At 35.6% G+C, this 21,693-nt stretch overlaps 1 long non-coding RNA gene across 1 annotated transcript; it reads left to right on the top strand.

Moving 5' to 3' along the window:
* Positions 1–5,481: 5,481 nt before the first annotated feature.
* LOC140691249 (uncharacterized) lies at positions 5,482–13,104 on the top strand. Its single transcript, XR_012066818.1, has 2 exons — positions 5,482–5,707; positions 12,826–13,104. It is a non-coding gene; the product is annotated as an uncharacterized lncRNA (long non-coding RNA).
* Positions 13,105–21,693: the final 8,589 nt, after the last annotated feature.

Here is a 21,693-nt window from a genome sequence, read left to right on the forward strand (position 1 = left end):
AAAATGTTAAAAAAAAAAAGATTCTACTTTTCAGATCTTTTTGTCTCTATTTTACTATCATATTGCACATATTAAAATATTAATTATTATTATTATTGTACATACTCAAATATTGATATATGAAGGAGAATATTAATTGTATATGAAGATAAATATTAGTGAATTTACTACATTAAAATTAAGCTTTGTTATTCATGAAAAGACTCTACAAAGACAATAAACAACTAAATAGCTCCTGAGAGAAACTAATTGCAATTGACATAGTCATAAAGTAATTAATATGCAGAGCACAAAACATTCCTTCCAATCAATAAGATGAACAACTCCATTTAAAATAAGAAAAAGACATTGGGACAAACTAGCAGAAAGCATTTCAAGGAAGTGGAAATAAGAATGTCCAATCACAATATCAAAACCACATCAGGATTAGAGAAATGTCCATTGAAACCACAGTAATACAACTGCAAGATTGACCGAGATTTAGTAGTTTGTTGATATTGGCGCTGGTAAAGATATGAAGCAAAAATAACCTTGACACACTGCTTCTGGAAATAAAAACGGTACTGACAAAGCTAGTTATGGAACTATTTCTATAACCCAGGTCAGACATTTTGAACTAGACAAATAAGAGGTACAGATTCAAGAAATATTTAAGAGTATAAGTCTAATTCTTCCTAGGTGCAGAATTCTAGTATATTTTCAACCAATCAATATTCTATCATTTAATCAATCTTCATTTTCCTCTTCTGTTACTTAAAATACATGGCATTTCATTGTTTAATTCCTTAAATAGTTGAGTTGTCTAGAAGAAGAATATTTATTTCTTAAGTATAAAATGTGTGAGCTTTGAAAACAAGGCTCAAAACTTGGAATTGGATTCTGCCCCAATACTTTAGACTGCATATGGAATAGAGACTTTGGGTGGTCTCACTGCATACCTTGTAATTAAAATACAAGCCTATGTGGTATTTAAAGCAGGTGTGAGCTCAAACTGTTAACTGCACTATAAATTCATGCTTTTGCACCTGAAGAGGATTCATTTGTATGCACATTTTCAAACATATTACAAAAGAATTACCAACATATGCTATATATTCTGTGCCATTAAGTCACAGAACAGGCAACAGCAATTCACCAGTATAAGTGTGCTGCAGGTGTTAAGTGGCATCACAGATGTGGTATGACTGAGGAAATACTGTAACTCAGTACAGCAGGCAGAGTTATTTCCTAGAAACTTTCTTGCAAACTGTTCTAAAGCATAAGATCACACAAGTGAAGATATAATAAAGATTGCATTAAAGGGAGACAAATTAAAGGATAGTTAAAGAGCAAGAAATCCACTTCTGTAAGGTTGGAAGTTACAGTTTTCTTTTGAGGTCTTGAACTATAGCTTGAACTTTGATAAAAGTTTGATAAACCTGTTTATCACCAGGAAAGCAATCATTTTTCCAGGAGATCTTGATATTAGATGTTTAGATGTTTACACCTATCTGTTACATCAAAGCTTTGCTCTAGTAAAAGATAATGAACCCAGGAAACCGTTACACTGAGAATGTTAAATTCAATCTAATTATTTTTAATACAGTATTTTTAGTAGGTTGAAATGTAGTGCAACTAGATTTATGAAAAGTTAAAAATTCAAATGATTTTGAATCCTTTAAGATGTGTAGATATTAAAAACTAAGATAAGATATTCTGTAGACATAAGATTTTGCCCTTTTAAAATTTCATCAGGTCTTAGCCAATGACCTATTAAGACCCCGAACTCTTTGTGGAAATTTTAGGGCAGACTCCTGCCGATTGGTGTTAATCTCTGTGATGCTACTTCAGGAATTGCTTTGGGCAAGGGAAACAAATGTTGACTACCAAACTGAGAGTTGATCTGATAAAAGCGATAACATAATATGAACTTTGCAATTTACTGCAGGAAGACAGTTTGTTGACCAAGGTCAACAGTAAACTTTATTATGAAATAATCAAAAATGTAAGTAGATATTAAGGATACCAAAGAGGAAGGTAAAGCTAACATGAAATAGGTGACATTAAAGAAATTTCATGTAAAGTATTCATAGTCTTGTTATCAAGTTTGTGATGGTTGATTTTAATTTTTGTGATATATCAACTTTAGTGGGTTACAGTGTCAGATATTTGGTCAAATATTATTCTGTCCAAAGGTGGGTTTTTTTGGATGAGATTGACATTTAAATCAGTGGACTCTGAGTATAGCAGAATGAGCCCCATAATGTGAGTGAGCCTCATTCAATCACTTGATGGCCTTAATAGAACAAAGACTGACCTCCCCTGAGCAAGAGAGACTTCTGCCAACAGATCTGAATCTCAACCTTGGCTCTTCTCTGGGTCTCTAGCCTGTGGACCCACACTGTACATTTTGACTTGTCAATTTCCATAACTGCATGAGCCAATTCATTAAAATAAATCTTTCTTTATACACACATGTTTTTTCTTGGGTTTGTTTCTTTGGAGAAACCTAACATACAATGTCTATTTGAAGCAAAGCAGCCTAACTGATATAACATGGGTGTTACTAGCTCATAATTATAGGATAAAGTAAGTATAAATATATATGATATACATAAATATAGAGGGAAATGACAAGATCTGGTACTGAGTGTAATACAGACTTGAATGCACTGTAATGATTCAGGTTTATAGATTTCTTCTCCACCAAAAACCAAGTCACACTTCCCAACTGTGTATTGATCATATAGACAATCCCTAAGCCTATCTCAAAGTCACAATTCCATTTCTAGAATTCAGTGAAATTACTAAATGATAGTTACGTAGGAAGAAAATGCCCTTATATACTTACTAAGCATTTGAAGCTATCTTTAGAAAGTGACCATAGCCAGAGTATACAAGCAGTAAGTGATTATCTGATAGGTTAGGTAGGATAGAAAAAAAGCTAACAGGTGTGGTGTTTGACGTATTTAGCTAATAGAATGTGTAAAAGTAAGCAAAGCCACTGAAAACTCTGAGAAAAAAGATACTTATCAGGTCCCCAAATACTAAAAGCTAAAAATACTAATATTATTTAGCCATTTGTATATACCATGCTTTCATCAAGAGCAGTAGAAAAATTTAGCATTTGATTTCTGTATGAGACAAACACCAAGGATTCAAATGATGAAAGAACTTGATTTCTTTCTATCTCTTGGCTCAATCCTCTATATTGGGTTGTTTTAAGACAGGTATTTCTTTTATAGATGCAAAGATACTGGAATAAATTCACCTTGCATTCACTCCAAATTCAAATATAGTAAAGGAAAAACAGAAATATCTTTTCTAAATACATTTTGTTTCTTATTGGTCTTGAAAGTATGGTTGCATGATGTCAATCACTTAACTGATGACTTTATGATAATCTCAATGGTTTGAGCCTGGGAGCCATCCTCTACCCATCAGGAGTGGAGCCCTTTTTACAGGACAAGGACTAAGAAATGAAAAAAAAAAAAAAAAGCTTTCCAAACAAAAGCCAGGGTAAGGATATTTATCTGAAGAAGGGTAAAGAAATACTAAATTATCATATGCAGCTTTTCCATATGAAAGTTAATAATAAAATACAATTGCATAATACTATAGTCAAGCTAAATATAACATATATCTCTGATGATTCAGAAAGCATTTCCAGCTAGAATAATATATTAAAATCACTTCACACACACACAAAAAAGCATTTTACAGTAGAGCATGGCTGATGGTTTTGGAAATACCTTATTACTAAAGAGGAGAATTAATAAGGGATTGATTGTGTTAACAGTAACAGCAATTTAAGTAAACTCACTTATACATACAGAAGAAATGTCATACATAGGCTTATAAAGACATAAATACAACATACATTCTAAATTTAGAATAAAATGTGAAATAAGGGCAGGATATGTTATTTTCATAAACGTTTGGGGAAAACTGACATGTGCCAGGCATAGTGTGAGGTGTGAGGAGTACAGTCATCATCTTCAGGAGATGACATTCTAGCTGGGAAGATAAAACGTTACCACAAAAACACAAAAGGGGTCAAATTACACAGAAAATGATACCTGCACAAGTGGACTGACTAGACAACAAGTGAAGTAGAATTTGGAGTATGAAATAATCACCTTCATTTGGGATGATCAACTTACACGAAAGAGAAGATCAACATGTTCACCGATGAAGACATTTGCAACAAAGGGAAATTCAGATTCAAAGAGATTTATATTAGACAAAGTTTGTGAATGTCAATGATGTTAAGACTATATCAACTTATTTTTAATTTTACGTGAACAAATATGTGAAAATGTTTCAGTTCAGAAAACATTTGAAACTGACTGCATGTTTTAAAGTGACATCTATAGTTTTCATCCTTTATTTTTCTCACTTATTGTTCAAAATTATTTTCATAAAAAGTATTTTTTCATTGATACGAGGAAAATGTTAGATGTCTCTAGAAAAATAGTTAACTTTTGCAAGTATTATGAGAAAGGTACATTTGGTTCTTCAACATCTTTTAAGATCATGTCTCCTGTCAGTTAAATCTAAGCTCTTTTCCCCCTTGATTCAATAAAATTCACACTGAAAATAGAGAATGAAATTTAAAGAAATCTAATTAAACTCTTTATTCAACTTTCTTTATTTTCCCATTAAGAAATCAAAATATAAGACATCTAATTAATTCAACTAAGAAAACTCAAAATATGTAAAACTAAAAGGAAGGAATAGCTAAAATAACTTGATGTGCTTTGTTATTATTTTACAATTATATGAAGCACACATGAAAATCACCTTTAAGTTTGATTATATTAAACATTTAATAGGAGATATGTGGGTCCAAGCCCCCAAGATGCCCCTCAACACACCCATCTCCTGATATTTGTGCCTGTGTGTAATTCCCCCTCATACTGAATTACAGTTGGTGTATAGATGACCAACAGAATATGGCAGAAGTAATGGCGTGTGCTTTCTAATACAATGTACACATATGAAAGACAAGGCAACTCCCTCTTTGCTCTACCTGTGGTTTAAGTTAACTGTCACGTCAAGAGGACATTCAAACAGCACTGTGATGAGATCCAAATAGGAAGACACTGGGACTTCCTGCCAACAGCCAGCAAGAAACTCAGGCCTTCGGACCACGACATTTCAGTGATTCATCTTGTAAGAAGATCCTTCAGTTGCAGAAAAGCCTTCATATGACTGTAGCCCCAGTTAATACCTTGACTGGAGCCTCACTTTAGACCCTAAGCCAGAACTACCCAGCTAAGTCATTCCCTGATTCCTGACCTTCAGAAATTATTTGAGATAATAAATATTTGTGTTTTTAGTTGCTAAGTCTTGGGGTCCTTTGTTACCCAGCAATAGCTAGCTAATATAAGATGACTATAATGTAACTAAGTAACAATGATAATTATAGAATGTGGAGTCAGAGAATGCTGCAATTACTCAGAAGCCTAGGATTCTGTTAATAGCAACAGCAAGTATTCACCAAATATCAGTTCTGTGTCAAACTATACTATGGGGCTTTGGTGGATACAGGAGCAGGATACAATTCCATTTCTCATTTCAAATTGAGAATGGAGGATATACATATAGGAAAGTATTAGAAACAATTGATTTGGTTTTGGAGAGACAGATTTATGCACCTGATAGCACTCTGTGGAGGGAAAAAACAGCATGATGGGATGAATCAGGGAAGGCTTCATGGAACAGAGTAAGTTGAACTGGTTTTTAACAAATGTATATGATTTGCATAGAAGGAAGAAAAGGGAGAAGGTGTTCTTTAGGAGAATGTTAAAATCAAAGTTATAATGGTTGGAAACAATATGTGAGCATAGTACAAATGCTAATTTTTCTGCAGTAGAGATTCTAACTTGGGGACTAGACATAAATACAGATGGATAGAGGAGGGTCCTTCAGGAAAGGCCTGAATGCCAGGCAGAATATTCTGATTGTAATAGCATTCAAGGGACCTACAAATGATCTTAAACAGTGAATACACCTTGACATTTCCACTAGTAGAGAATGAGCCTTACTATTGAGAGAACATATTAGATCATTGTGCAACCATAATTCTTTGCAAGTTCTTACTTATCTTGAACTGAAATTTGTCTTCCCTTAATTTCCACACTTGCTCTTACTTATGTAGCACAAAAAGAATTATGAGGGAATCTTAGAAACTTTGCATTGAAAAAAACCCTTGAATCTGATCTATTCTAACCACTCAGTTGATTCTTATAATTCACAGGACACCCAGCCATTCATCACATGCATGAATAACCCTTGTGATATTAAACAGTTCTTTAATCATGTGCATTTATCTTTAGACAGGTGTTAACTAAAAAAGTTTGCCTAAAACTATGCTTAATCTATAAACAGATCTCAGTTTTAGACCTTTGAGTCACACAATCAATTTAAATAAGTCTAATTTCTCCTTCATATGCAAACCTTTTTACGTATTTGAAAATGGCCTGCTATCCTTGTGAAACAGAGGATAGGATGATTCAGTCCTTTTGGTTTTTCCCTGCACGTTACAGTTTGAAGACCCTTCAATACGGTGCCCATTCTCCTCTGAACATGTCCTAATGTATCTACATCATTCTAAAAACGGGATTCTCAGAATGAAGGAAACACTCCAGCATGGTTTCTTTAACACAGTGTAACGCAGTGTTATTTTCCTGTCTGTAGTTAACATTTCTTCTATTTTTCCTTAAAACTCCTAAAGCTTTTCTGGTATCACTGTTACAGTGGAGTTTATTGTTTGTGAAATTCTTCAAATCTTTGTTAAATGTGCTTTATCCCTGCCACATCTCACCATCTGTATCTGTGTCCTGTTTAAGACCTAACATGTTCTTCATGTCCTTATGCTGTATTTCGGACCGCGAGGACATATCCTAGCAATTTAAAGTTTCAGATCTGAGTCTGTCTTCCTGTGATGAGCTGGTAGAAAACTTACATATTATTCCTTCAACTTCTTTCATTATTCTAATGAAGAAACTGAAGTCTCTGAAAAAATTTGCTAGACTAAACTAATACAGCTAACTTCTGACAGAGGTAGCTGACTAACTCCAACTTTTTCTGTAATCTTTTTTTCTTTTCACACTTAACGCAAATTACATGTATGAGGAATATGTGGTTTTCCCCTTATTTAAAACAGTATCTTCGTGCCCATTTCCTATTTATTCTATCCCTGCTTTGGTTCCAGTTGTGAATTGATCAATTAAATCTCTTCTATTTACAAGTTACTGCAACATTTTATGGTGTGGCAACTGCAATGAGACTACAACACTCAACTTTTAGAGAACACAAGAGCTTCCTTTCACGTGTGAAGAAAATAAGGATTCAGAAAGGAACAAAGATGCAAAATGCAAAAATAAGTCCCATTTTTTTTTCATGCGTTATTTCAAAAAATATTCTTTGCCTGACTACAGTAATCGCTTTCTCCATTCAGACCTTGCTGATGGTTGATTTGTTCTGTCTCTGTAGATGCCCTTTTCCAGACAATCATATAAATGGAGTCATGCAGAATACAGCCTTTTGTGTCTTCTCTCATTTAACATCACACAATTCCGATTCATCTGTTTTTGCATACCTCAGTAGTTCCTTCCATTCTATCGCCGAGCAGTGTTCTAGTGTATAGATGTACTACAGTAACTTTATACAGTCACCAGCTGATGCCCTGGTTGTTTCCAGTGTAGGGTCATTATAACGCTGTAAACATTCCCACATAGGTCATTGAATGAATATATATTTTCAGTTCTCTTGGGTAAAAACCTATGAGCTGGATTTTTAGTTAGTATGGTAAGTATATATTTTTATAAAAACCACCAAACTGTGTTCTAGAGTGGCTGTATTAGTTTGCTAGAGTTGCTATAACAGCGTCATGAACTGGGTGTGTTAAAAAAATGGAAAATGTATTGTTTCAACAGCTCTAGAGGCTAGAAGCCTGAAATCGAGGTATCTGCTGGATTGGTTCTTTCTGAGGTGCTGCAGGGGAAAGGTCTTTCCCAGGGCTCTCCCTTTGGCTCTCCCCTGTGTCTCTTCACACTATTTCTGCTCTGATCTTACCTTTTGAACCAGTTTCTTATTTTTATAAGCATACCAGTTTTACTGGATTAGATCTTGCCCTAATGACCTCACCTTAATTTAACTTACATCTGCAATAACTTTATTTCCAAGTAAAGTCACTATTTCTAATTTCTTTAAAGGATAGTTGATGGCCGAAAACAAAACAAAAAAAGTAAGTAACAATGCATTGTGGGGGTTTTAACATATGTAGAAATAAAACATCTGGCAATTATAAAAAAAAAAAATGAGAAGGTACAATTTAAATTGCACTGTTGTAGGATTCCAACAATATAATTTTAAGTTGCATGATACATTAGAGTGTTGATTTTGATAAATAAAAGATGTGTATTATAAACCCTAAAGCAACCACTAAAAAATAAACAATAAGATAACAATAAGACAGTAGTAGGAAAAATTTAATAATATTCAACTAATACAAAAATGGCAGAAAAACAAGGGAACAAAAAACGTGAAATAGAAAACAAATAGCAAAATGGTAGACATAAATCTGCCATGTTGATAATTACATGTAATATAAATATTTTCATTACAAGGCAGATCGTTTCTAACTTGATAAAGTAGGAAAACTATGTTCTTACTACAAAACACCTTCTTTAAACATAAAGACAAAGTTGAGTTAAAAGTGAAAGCATCAAAGAAAATATACCATGTAAATGCTGATTAAAAAGCTTGAGACATTGTGCTACTATCAGACAAAACAGACATCAGAATAAGGAATATTTCCAGTGGGTAGAGACATCGTATGTGATAAATGAGTCAAATTAGCAAGAAGACATGACAATCTTAAATGTGTATGTGTCTAATAAGAGTTTCAAAATATTTTAAGGAAAAATTGATAGGTTGGAAAGGAGAAAGAAACAAAGATAAAATAATGCCCGGGGACTTCAACATTTTTTTTTCTGTAATTAAACAATAAATTGACAAACAATAAGGAAGGTATAGTATATCTGAACTACACACTAAACCAACTTGTCTTAACTATATGTAGAGAATGATTCACCCCAAAACACAAGAACATGCATTCTTTTCATCAGTGCAGCTCATATTTTATGCCATGAAATGTTTTTCAGTGATTCAGAAGGACTGAAATCACACAAATGTGTTTTCTGTCAGCAATGAAGGTAAGCTAGAAAGAGCAGAGAGAGATCTACAGAATCTCAACACATTTGGAAATCAAATAACACACTTCTAGATAACCCATGGCAGGGAAATTAGAATACATTTTAATAGGATGAAAATGAAGCAAGCAAAGAAACAAATAATGCTGGAAGAATTGGGCATCCAGATAGTAGAAAACTAACTAAAAATATTTCCTCACTGCACATATGAAAATTAACTTTTGAAATAATCATAGAATTAGGATAGCCCAAACTATGAAACTTATAGAAGAAAGCATATAAGAAAATCTTTGTGATATGGGTGTAGCAGCATTCTTAAACAGGACGAAAATATCACAAATCAAAAAATAAGTTAATAAATTAGAGTTTATCAGCATTAAAAATTGCTGTTCTTCAAAAGATGTTCTAAAAATTAAAAAGCCAACAAGTAACAATTTAAAAAAAATTTGCAACATATGCATCTGATAAGAATTTATATCCAAAATATATTAAGAAACTTTGCAATTCCATATCTAGGATAAGGTACCCAATTAAAAAAAAAAAGCAAATAATATGACCAGCTCTTTTGCTGATGTAAAATGATAATTAACAGAAATCTCAGTTAAATAGAGTTGGGAGACCAGCAGGGGGAGCTTTCATGCCCTACAAAGACAGCAGAACCCAGCAGGAAGAGGAAAGACTTTCTCTTCCTTCCCAGTAAGAGCTTAGCCAATGAGAGACTGCCACACCTCAGCCTTTGAAAAGCCATGGACTCTTTGTCTGCTATAGCCTTCCCCTCTTCTTTTTCCCCCTTTCTAACAGAGTTCTCCTCTCCAGTTTTCCTGAGGACTAGTACTTGGCTCACCATGGTTGCAGACTCCAAATTGCAATTTTTTTCTGATCCTGAGTAAACCTATGTTCGCTATTTGTTTAAGATCAACATTTAGGTGGCCCATAGGGGGATGCAGAGAAGACCGCTGACAAGTGTGAGGCCAGTGCACACACAGGTGCGGCACCCACACTCCGCCCACTGTAGCTGCAGCCTATCTCTCTGGCCCTGGAGTCTGAGAGTGAATCATTTTCCTGGGTCTGAGCTGCCTCCCTCTTTGAGTTTTGACATGCTCCAGGTTTTATTTGGGAATGATTTTAAGATTTCATCCTTTCTGAGTAAGGCCTTATTCTGCATCTGAGTACTTGTTGGGCACTTCAGTCTGATTTTAAAATCAGACTGTTTGAACTGAAATGGGCTAGCCTTCGGCACATTCCTTCTGGAACAGGGGCTCTTCCAGGAGCTCTCTAGTCAGTAGCCCGTTCCTTCAGGAATAGGGGCTATTTCACTGGGGTTGTGACAGTTCAGCCTTTGGCGCATTCCCTTTTACGCACCCATCCTTTTGGAACTGAGCTGCCTTCAGCCTGTTCTTCAGGACCAGACGATTTCCTTAGAACGGGCTGGTTATTTGGCCTGCAGTCTGTTTGAACTCTTTGAGCTCTTTGGGCTCTTTGAGTTTTTTGAGCTATTTACATTGTTTGAAAATTATTGTCTTACTTTAGAGAAAAACCTCTGAAAAATAGGGTCCCAGTTATCTAAGTATTTTGAAGGTGCCTCCCACTACAGAAACTCTGGCCAATTTTATGTTTGAAAACCACATTTCTCCTCCAGCACATTTTCAGCTAAATGGACCGACCTACTCAAACGCAATTTAGAACATCAGTGGCCATTATGGGGAACCTTTGAAATCCCTAAATACGCTTTTCTTAAAATTGAATTGGACAACTATAACTCCAAAATTTCTAAAATTGAATGGAATGCCTATTTTGATTGGTATTTTGAGACTTCCAAATGTTAGCGACTTCCAAATGTTAGCAGGAGACTAAAATTGCCTCTCTATAAAATAAGATTTTAAGATTAACTGAGGCAAACTAACAATTCAGGAAAAAAAAAATGAAATGGCTTCCACATGCTCCTCTTCCTGGGCTGCTTTGTCTCAGGCTCTGCCTCTGGCACCATCTTGTCTTTCTCCCTTGCTCCTTCTGCCCAGGCCCTACCTCTGGTGCCGTCTCCCTCCTTTCCTTCTATGCTGCCTGTACAGCCTCAGTTCCTCCACATTAATGATCTCACTGAACTTCCCTTTTCCCCTGAAACTATCTGCACTCCCTTTTCCTCTGAACTTATTGGAACCTGTCACTTTAAAATTAAGCCTAAGGTTGAACCGTGGTGAGCCACAGTCAAAGATTATCCCAAAGGAACCAAAGATCCCCACACATTTGCTGAGGAACGTAATATCCTCATTCAAACTTGGCAACCTGGTTTCTCCAACTTACATCAGCTAGTTCATATACTTGTTGATAAAGGCCAAGCCCAACATTAGGTGAAAACTGCTAATTGGAAAAACTCCTGAAAAGTTTTTAGCATTATAACCAGGAGACCAGCCTGCTGACTTATTATATAATCAGACTCAGGCAACTGTTACGTGACTTCATTTAGCCATTTCTAGGGCTTTTCCAAAGCCTGTTGATGAAAACAAAATCCAGGCATGCACACAAAAATCTGATGAACTTGTTCACGACTGTTACAACTGACTTCAGACTGTCTTTAAAAAAAAAAAAATCTGTTCTTCCTTCAGATGTTGGCTCCACCTGGGTTGCTTTTAGCTCTACATCTATTAATGAACTGAACTGGGATCTTTCACTTCTAGTAAAAAGGACCAGGAGGAGATGGGAATTCCACTAGGTCTATGTCCACTCCAGATTTAGTTAATCTGGCAAACCTGCTCTCTTGCACTCTGGATGAGTCACCGAAAAGGAAGACCACTAAAATTCTTAATCTTCAGATCCAGCAAATGAAGATAAAATCAAAACCCTCCTAGCTTCTGCTATTACTGCAAAAAGCCAAGGCATTAGAAAAGAGATTATTAAAAATTTAAGCACCTTCAGACTTCTAATCAGCCTTTTCAACATTCTCCCAATTCTCAACGATGACGCTTCAACAAACCACAGGGGCTTTTCCCAATCTTCCCTCTTACCAGATCCAGAAGTCTAGTGGCCACTTTTGAACAAATTCTTGCATAGAATTTTGTATCAATATAGTTTCTTTCAGACTTCAAAGATACTACTCTATTCTTTTATAGCTTTTGTAATTTCTCTCTATAGATAGACAGATAACTAGCTAGCTTTCATTCATTTCATCATGTAAGGTTCCCTCCTCACTTCCACCCAAACCCAGATGCTTCAAGTATTTCTTCCTCTCCATTCTGTTCTCCTCTGTATTTTCTACTTTTTGGACTCCACTACATATATATTAGTATGCTTGATATTATCCCATAACACTTAAATGCTGTAGTTACCTTCTTTTCTTTCTTTTTCTTTTTTGTTTTACTGTGGATAATTTCTTTGGCTCTATCTTTAAGTTCATTGATTTTATTTCCGCTATTGTCTGTCTAATAATCCCATTAAGAGAACTCTTTATTTCTGATGTGTTTTTTTACTTTAGGTTTTCCAGTTACCTCTTGTTTATAGCTTATATATCTGATAATATTTTCCATTTTTATTGGTTATGTTTACCTTTCCCACAAAATCCTTTAGCATATTTTTTCACAGCTATTTTTAAGTCCCTGCCTGATAGTTCTAATATCTTGTTCATCCTTAGGTCTGGTTTTGTTGACTGTTATAGCTCTTGACCACCTGGATGACTACCTATCAAGAGTGAAAAGGGACACATGAGTGAAAAAAAAGTCCAGAAGCATATAACCACATGTGCACAACTCTGTTTCATTATTTTAATATGACTTGAGAGTGTTGTCTATTCATTATTTCAAGAAAACTTTCATTAAGGTAGTATTTGTCAGATTGAATTTTGAAGTTGATTATTTTTAGTGTTTTATATATAAATTCAATTTAAATAAACCTCAGATTTTCATCAGTTTTAGCCCACTTTCATGTCTGTTTTCAATAAAGACTTTAGTGTATTTCAACCTAATAAGACATTTTTAGATGGTCTGAGAAATGTTGCTAGTTACATGCTGGTTACATGCAAATAACATACATTGAAATTATGAGGATTACAACAGGCTGAGTGAATATGAAAACTCTTGGTGTCAAGTTTGGTCACCAAGATTCAAGTGATTTATTTTCCTCTAATAACAATATATATGTGTATATCCTATAGGCTACTTGATTGTATACATTTGCCTAAGTAAGATTTTCCATTGAAAGGGATATTCAGGTGTCCCAGGAAATGTATTTATTTAACAATGCTTACTGGATGATTCCTATAAGTATTGGCCACTAGATACTCAGAGATGAAAGGTAAATTCCATTCCGAGTTGCTCACAATATAGATGAATGGTTGGATAAGTTAGCAAACAATTAGAAAGTCAGGCCGTAAGTGACATGACAAAGGTGCTGGGGTTGATGAGTGGGTGCTAGATGACAGAGGAAAGCAGGGAAGCTTATAAAGAGGATGGGCTAGACATAGCAGTAAAGAGACAGGATGCTTTAAATCCAAGAACCGTTCACTGTTCTGCATAGCTGAAGAGTAGAGTGCATGTGGAAAGTCTTATGAGCTGAGATTAGAGATGCAGGGAGGGGGAACACAAGGTAAGGTCTTGAACAACATTCTAGAAAATAGAACTTTTTTTTTACATTTTTTATTGATTCATAATCAGTTTACAGTGTTGTGTCAAATTCCAGTGTTCAGCACAATTTTTCAGTCATTCATGGACATATACACACTCATTGTCACATTTTTTCTCTGTGATTTATCATAACATTTTGTGTATATTTCCCTGTGCTATACAGTGTAATCTTGTTTATCTATTCTACAATTTTGAAATCCCAGTCTATCCCTTCCCACCCTCTACCCCCCCCACCCCAGTAACCACAAGTCTGTATTCTCTGTCCATGAGTCTATTTCTGTCCTGTATTTATGCTTTGTTTTTGTTTTTTAGAAAATAGAACTTTTAAAAAAAGCAGTGAGTTAAGTCAGAGAGTGACACAATCAACTCCACAGTTTAGAAAGATTACTCTAGTATTTGGTACAGGGCAAGTTTAAAAGAGGCAAAATAATATACAGGGGAGCCAGGGAGAAGGCTTTTGGTAAACTCTAAATCAAAATTGTTGACTAAATTTTTGAAATAAAACCATGGCAATAAGAATATTAAGATAGATGGAGATCATTATTTTTAAACAACAGGATCAATCATTGACTGAGCATGGATTATACACGATTTGAAGTCTAAAATGACTACATGTCATTTTCCCTGTACATCAAATATTTAGATTAAAAGATATTACATGTAGAAATGCCCTGTATGTAAATTTCAGAACCCCAAACCCTAGACTTTAATTCTCAGTCAGTTTTTATGCTTTTGGGCAAAAGATATATGTAGTTTAAAAAATTTTCCACAGATGTCTGGATTTATCCCAAGGCTTGTAAATGATCATTTTACACGTTTGATAGTGAACTGCATGATTTTCTCCTCACAGTGCTACATTACACCTTGTAAGAAACGGCAATTGAAGAATCCCACAGAAGCAAACATTTCCTTCTGTAATTTTCATAACTGAGATCCAGCATAAGGCTGACAAATTATAAGCACAAAATCGCTTTTCTTGCATGCTGATAGCACTAAATTTTTGGTATCTTACAATATTGATTGTCTTTACCTAAAACACCAGTGCACAATGAGGATGGAAGGACAGAGATACAATTGCTAAAGATGGCATCTAACATTTATATTCTGATACCTGTCTATCAGGCTCTCCAAGCAAAGTATAATTTTGGTCAGTTGAACAACACTGGAAACAATCACAAAGTCTAGTGTAAACAGTTTTTTTGTTATAGATCAGAAGACCAGATGAACAAGCATTCAATATATCACATATCTATGGATTATAGGTAAATTTTCTTTTCTCAGTCTTCTCAATGACATTTTGAAGGAAAGTGATTCAAGAAGAGGCAGAAGCTGATAAAGTTATCAGTGTTTACATGCTACACTTTATCAGTTCTTTCCTCCAAAAGAGTCAAGCTGTTAGACAGATGTGCGACAGAGGGAACAGGATCCTCAAGCAAAGAACAGATCGCTCTTGTTCAAGAGTTAATTTGGGGAATATTTATTTTACTTAGGGAATTTGTATTACATTTTTTTAATCCCTCAGAGTAATAGGTACTCCTAACTAGCCATTAAGCAGTGCACCATAATAGTCTATTTACATAATTCTAAGTGGTGAATATTTGTAGTCAATTCAAATTTAGAAGGTGGCACTACTAGGTGGATTTCTGACTGAATGATCTTTCAAGATCTTTTGAAAAACTGTCATGGAACAATTTAGTCTCTTAGACTCTTAAAATAATAATCATGTTCAATATTAGTAGTATTAAGTCACAGGCAAACAAACAGTTGCTCTAGTGGAGTTATTCACTGATTCATTTAAATATTACATTAAATAAAGGTCCACTATGCATTAAGCACAATTCTAGGTACTGAAAATACAGCCGTCAAATAAAATGCCTGGTGTTGGGAAACTTACATAAGAGTGGGAGGTGGAAAAAAATAAACATATGTGTCAGATATGGATACATCCTAATAATTGACCTATGACACTTGAAGGGGCAAACTATGCCCATATCTGATGGGAGAGCTTTCCAAACCAGGAGACTAGCAGTGGCAAGGCTGTGAGAAGTTTGCTCTGAGTGATTGACAAACAGCAAGAAGACCAGGGAAGAAAGAGTGGAGGAGAATGAAGAAGAAAGAGTGCATGAAAAGTAGAAGATGACATCAGAAAACCATAAGTAGACTCATGCAAGCTCTGTCGGCAAAGAAAAGGACTTTGGATTTTATCCTAAGTAAAATAAAATCCACTGGTCAGCTTGGGCAGAAGAGAACATGATCTGGGTTATGCTTTGTTTTGTTTTGTTTTTTGGAGTGGGGGGAGGTAATTAGGTTTATTTATTTTTTGGAGGAGGTACTGGGGAATGAACCCAGGACCTTATGCATGCTAAGCATGTGCTCTACCACTGAGCTATACCCTCCCCACTGGATTATGTTTTAAAAGAATCCCTCTGACAACAGGGTCAGGGCAAGGGCAGAAGGAAGAGAACAGGGTCAGGAGTGAGGGCAATGCGCCGGGGTCGGGGGGCATGCTAGAGCACAGGCAGCAAGAAATGGTTAAATTCGGGAGCTATGGTCAAAACAGAGCACATAAGATGTGTTGATGGAGTCAGTGTGAAAGTGAGAAACAGAGAGGCATTCAGGATGATTTCCAGTATTTTGACCTAAGTGACTGGTCAAAAGGGGTTGCTATTTACCGAGAGAGTTAGAACAGGGAATAGAACAAAGTCAGTGAGAGAAATCAAGAATTTGGTTTTAGGCTTGTGAAGTTTCAGTGCTAATTAGCTGCCCAAAGGTCACAGTGAATTAATGAAGGAGGGACAAGGAAATGGTGGTGGTTGGCTTGGAGGCTCTTAAGTAGTTAGAATGTGCTGACATTCACTCAGTGGCTCCATGTTCATGTACCTCTTTGACCACTGCTGTCCCTTTGGGTTCACATAGTGTTAGATTGTTTCCCCCTTTCTCTCTCCGTCCACTTACATGTCTGATGCCTCCTCTCATACTCTCATTGGATCACCAAATCATCTTCCACCTGTTCATTTTGTTTTTCGGTGGTAGACCTAGCAAAGGCTCATATTTAAATAAGGGCAGGGTTTCAACGGCCCCATAATTTAAAACAATAGAAAGTTTTGATCTCATCTCTCAAAAGTGTGAAAAGAGATCCAGTTTATATCTCAAAGCAATGCCACTCAAAAACCCCATCTCCCTTGTCTGATAATCTGGTGACACCAACCTATGCATAGACCATCACAAGCCAAATCTCAAACCTCTGCCTCCAGACCCACACTTGAGTAGTTATTACTTTCTCTCCTCCCCATCTGTTAGAAATCTCTGTCGTGTTTTTTCTTTTTTTTTAAACATAGTTAAATCTTTCTTGCAGATTATGAAATACTTACTAAATATAGGTGGCTTTACAAATTCTCTCCTTCAGTGGGTAGTGAGAGAGAGGGAAGGTGTAATGTAGAATTTATGGAAAGGCCTTGGGGGTAGGAGAAAGGGAGAAATCATTGCATCCATAGATCTTGTCTTGATTTCATAATAAATTGTATTTCTGCACAGAGATTTGAGATAGATGATAAATAAACTGGTGAGAGAAAGAAAGATGGTAGCTAGCTAACTAACCACTGCTACATTTAGCACAGTGTTACTGCAAGTGCCAGTACTCAAAAGGGAACATTCTGCTACACATGTAATGTCAGTGGAAATAAACCCTGTTTTTAAGGAAACATAGTGACTGGTAACATGTGAGATCAGGCAGTTGATCAGGTCCTAAACTTAACGTCATGGGGTCAAGAGGCAACGATTTTTCATTTGTGTCCAGATTTTAACAATAACTGCCTTAAAGTAGTATCATCGTAATTTTTATCAACATTTTTATATTATACAAAGATTATAAAGAACTTCAATAAGTTTTTAAATGCAGAAATAGTTGTACACCATCTTTATCCTTATTTTGCTATCTCAATTTTTAGTTTGAATACACTTCCACTCAAGTGCTTAAAATTAACAGATCAAACGTCTTCTTCTTTTCTGACGTATTACATTAAAATGGAGAGAAAAGGGAAAATTGTTTCATGATGCAGTCCCTACAAAAACCAATGAGTAATATCTCTAGTAACTATGCTCTACCTCAAAACATAAGTCTTCCATGCCCCAAAAATTTATTTTTTAAACCTTCATAACACAATCATTGAATCAGATTAGGATTTAATACTGTGTGATATCTTTAAAAACAATCCTTTATTCTTACTGAAATTCAGGTTTTGTTTCATAATCAGAAACCCCAGAAACTATTTTTCTGGATTGTAGCATGTGTGCTATTATTTTAAGGGAATATATGAGTTTTGGGTTTTTTTTTTTCCCACTAAGACCTAATGCTTTACCTTATTTATCCTTTACAATAAATAGGATCTTTTGTCAATTGTCTTCACATTCACCTTAAGATTGATAAGGTCATTTCTAATTCATTGAGCATAGCATTTTACCACATAAAATCTGCAGTTTAATATAAGTATTAGGTACAGGTTCCATTATATTTGTGCAGAGTTGTAAATGTCTGAAGCATTTGTTAAATTTTATAGCTGGTCTTGTTCAAAGTAGTCCCTTTGGCTGGGGGTTTTGTGTCCAAAATTACCACCATTCACATCTAATTTCACACAGCCATGCATATTAGTTTCTTGGTAAAGACAGAATAGGCCCCATTTTTTCCACCCCTTTCAAAAATGTTATAACTAATTTTGCCATTACTGTATTTAACTACATTTTTTGTAGATGAAAGTGTTCACATAAATATGAATTATACATTTGATAATACCTCAAGTAATTCAGAATTTCTTTATCACAATAAAAAGGAAGTCCACAGATTAGAGCCACATATTAACTGTTCATATATTTTTTTCAGTTCAGTAAAATTATATACTATACCAATGTCACATGCTTTTACAACACTCAACACACTCTTCTCCAGGAAGTTGAGCATCAAGGGAACTGGTTCACTTTCTTAATGGCTACTACATAAGAGGTCCATAATTAACAGATGATCACATGCATTCTCAATTTTTTTTTTTTTGCCAAAGAACTTGAAGGTCTTTTTTTTTTCTTACAATGAGAACTTTAAAAATCTGCTCTCTTAGCAACTTCCAAATATGTCATAAAATATTACTAACTATAGTCACTGTACTGTATGTTAAATCCCCATGACTCTTTCAGTTTATAGCCAGAAGTTTGTGCCTTGTACCCCCGCCACCACTGACTGCCGTTTTATATTGCTCACCCACATCTGCGACTTTTAGAGAAAAGAAGGTTCAAGCTTGTCCTGATACTGACATGTTTATTTGTATGTTTGTTAATAATCAGTATCACTATTTATTAACACGTCTCTGTGAGTAACACAACATAGGATTGCTAAGACATTCTAAAATTGAAGTTAGTTTCTTACTAATGATGAAAGTAATAAATATGCACATAATTCCACATCACTTTCTGAACTTTGAATTTCGTATGAACTCCAAATCAATCTTGTGAAGTAAGATTATGAAATTTAATATTCACTATTTGTATTTAATTTGTTCCATGCTTTCAAATTACTTTTTCAGGAGATTTTGTAGAACTTCTACTTGTGCATATGTGGGAGAGAAACACTGCTACCAAAACTAGCAAGAAAAGCTGCTGAATAAAAGACATTTGGAGGCCAGCTGAAACAGCTGAAGCAACCAGGATTTAAGGGATCAGTATTACAAAGTGGAGGTGGAGGTGGAGGTGGAGGTGGAGGAGTATCTCCATGCCCTGAGAGTATTTGCCATTACTGGGTTCAAGACATGAGCTGAAGAACACAAACTTGCCTGGGCAGAAGGCAAATAGAAGGTCCAGACTCATGTGGTTAGAAGATCAGAACTGGGAGCCTGAGATGAAAACATCCTGATGAGAAGGGGAGTTGGAGAACTGAACCTTGTGAATTCTGGCTCTCTCCTTAAGACATTCTAAAATTCAGAAGATATTTGGGTAGAATTTAAAAGTGCCTACAAAAGGCACCGTCTCTTGATGGCCGCCTCTCCAAGCTAAGGAGATAAAGGTTAGAGTGTGGGAACTGCCAGGGCAAGATGTCCCAGTGAACACACCACGTGCCAGGCTCTCAGGTGAAAAGCAACACGTCATGCTGTGAGAGCAAAGGCAAGCCTAGCCCCCTCTCGAGTCTGTCCCTGCCGTGAATAAGTCCAGTTCAATCTGACTGGAAGCATAAAGGGTAGCCTCACTGGAGGAAGATTGCTTCATCTTTTATGCAAAGTCCCCAAATCCTCTGCATGAAGCAAAAAATCTTTAATCAATTCACAAGATCAAGCCAAAAGACCGAAAACTAAGGAAAAGGAAAAAAGAAAAAAACAAAAAAACAGAGCAGAACCAGGTATTGCATTTAGCAGGCAAGAGCTCTCAAGAGGCTATAATTAATGTATGAAAAAGATTAAGAACATAGACAAAAATATGAAGTTATTTATCAGAGATTAAGCCTATCATATAAAAATAAATGGAACTTAAGAACTGAAAATAATAACTGGTAATCAATAAAAGGGCTTAAACACATATTAGATAGAAAGGTGAATGAACTAAAGATAGAGCAATAGAAAACATATCAAGTGAAATATAGAGGAAAAAATAGAAAATATACAAAAAGTGTAAGTGGCATGTAGGACAAATGAAAACAGCTAACATAACAACAGTTGGAGTCACAGGAGGAGAGAAGAAAGTAAGTAGAAAGGAAGAAGTATTTTAAATGATACTGATTAAAACTTCTAAAATTTAGGAAAGACATTAACCGACGGATTCAGAAATCTCTGAGAACCCTGATAATTATAAAAACAACACCTCAGCATATCTTAAACTGCTAGAATCCAAAGACAAAAAGAAAAATCTTTAAAGCAGCCAAAGGAAAAGAATGCATAATATTTTCAAATGAAGAAAACAGGTAACGGCTGATGTCCAAGCAAACATGATGAGAACTAGGAGACAGTGGAATGCTATATTCAAAGTGCTAGACAAAAGACAACAGCCAAACCAGAAGTCTATTCCCAGCGGGAAAACTAAATCCTACAAAGTTGAAGTTAAAATAGAGTCTTGTATACCACAAAAACTGAGAACAGAATTTAAAAAATAACTGGTTTATTTTAGAATATTGCAAAATAGAGTTTAAACAATGAAAGAAAATACAATCAGTAGGTCACAGTGATCCAACAGTATGTATTTATTTAGTTTTGCAAGCTGCACTTTTTTTCAAAAATGGCTCAGGTGATACTATATCCTTAAATCTGTTTCACACAAATAGATTCTTAGACTGACTTTCTGTGACATGATCCATTTTCTTTTAACAAAGTTTTGTTAAAGAATAACCCACCCTACACGTGGGCCATATCAAATTGCTAAGTCAGTTTTAAAAATAAGTAATTCCTGCTATTACTAAGCTTAAGTAACTTATACTGCAGGAGATTGATCAAGACGGTGGAGCAGGAGGATGTGGAATTCATCTCAACCCATTAAAACATTGAAAATACAATTACATGTGGAGCCATTCTCACTGAAGACTAACTGGCAATTGGCAGAAAGATTCCTGTACAACCACAGCTGTAAGAAAGATCCATACAGGATTGGGTAGGACGGGAAGAGAAGCAATTGGGTCAGAACCTGTGCCCCTGGGAAGGGACACAAAGGAAAAGGGAGATTACATGGGGTGGAGATATTCCCTGGGGAGTGGGCAGTTCTAGCTGTGCACTGTGTGCCCCAGTCCTGGGTCCACTGCAGGGGAGATGAGCAGCCTGGCCTGCTGAGAGCACTGTCGGGTGTAGCAGAAGGGCTGTGGGGAGCCTGGGTTCTGCTCATGAGGAGTGTGCACATGCTGGCTTGCTCCTGAAGCAGAG

Source organism: Vicugna pacos, chromosome 34, assembly GCF_048564905.1.
Source record: "Vicugna pacos chromosome 34, VicPac4, whole genome shotgun sequence".
Lineage (NCBI taxonomy): Eukaryota > Metazoa > Chordata > Mammalia > Artiodactyla > Camelidae > Vicugna > Vicugna pacos.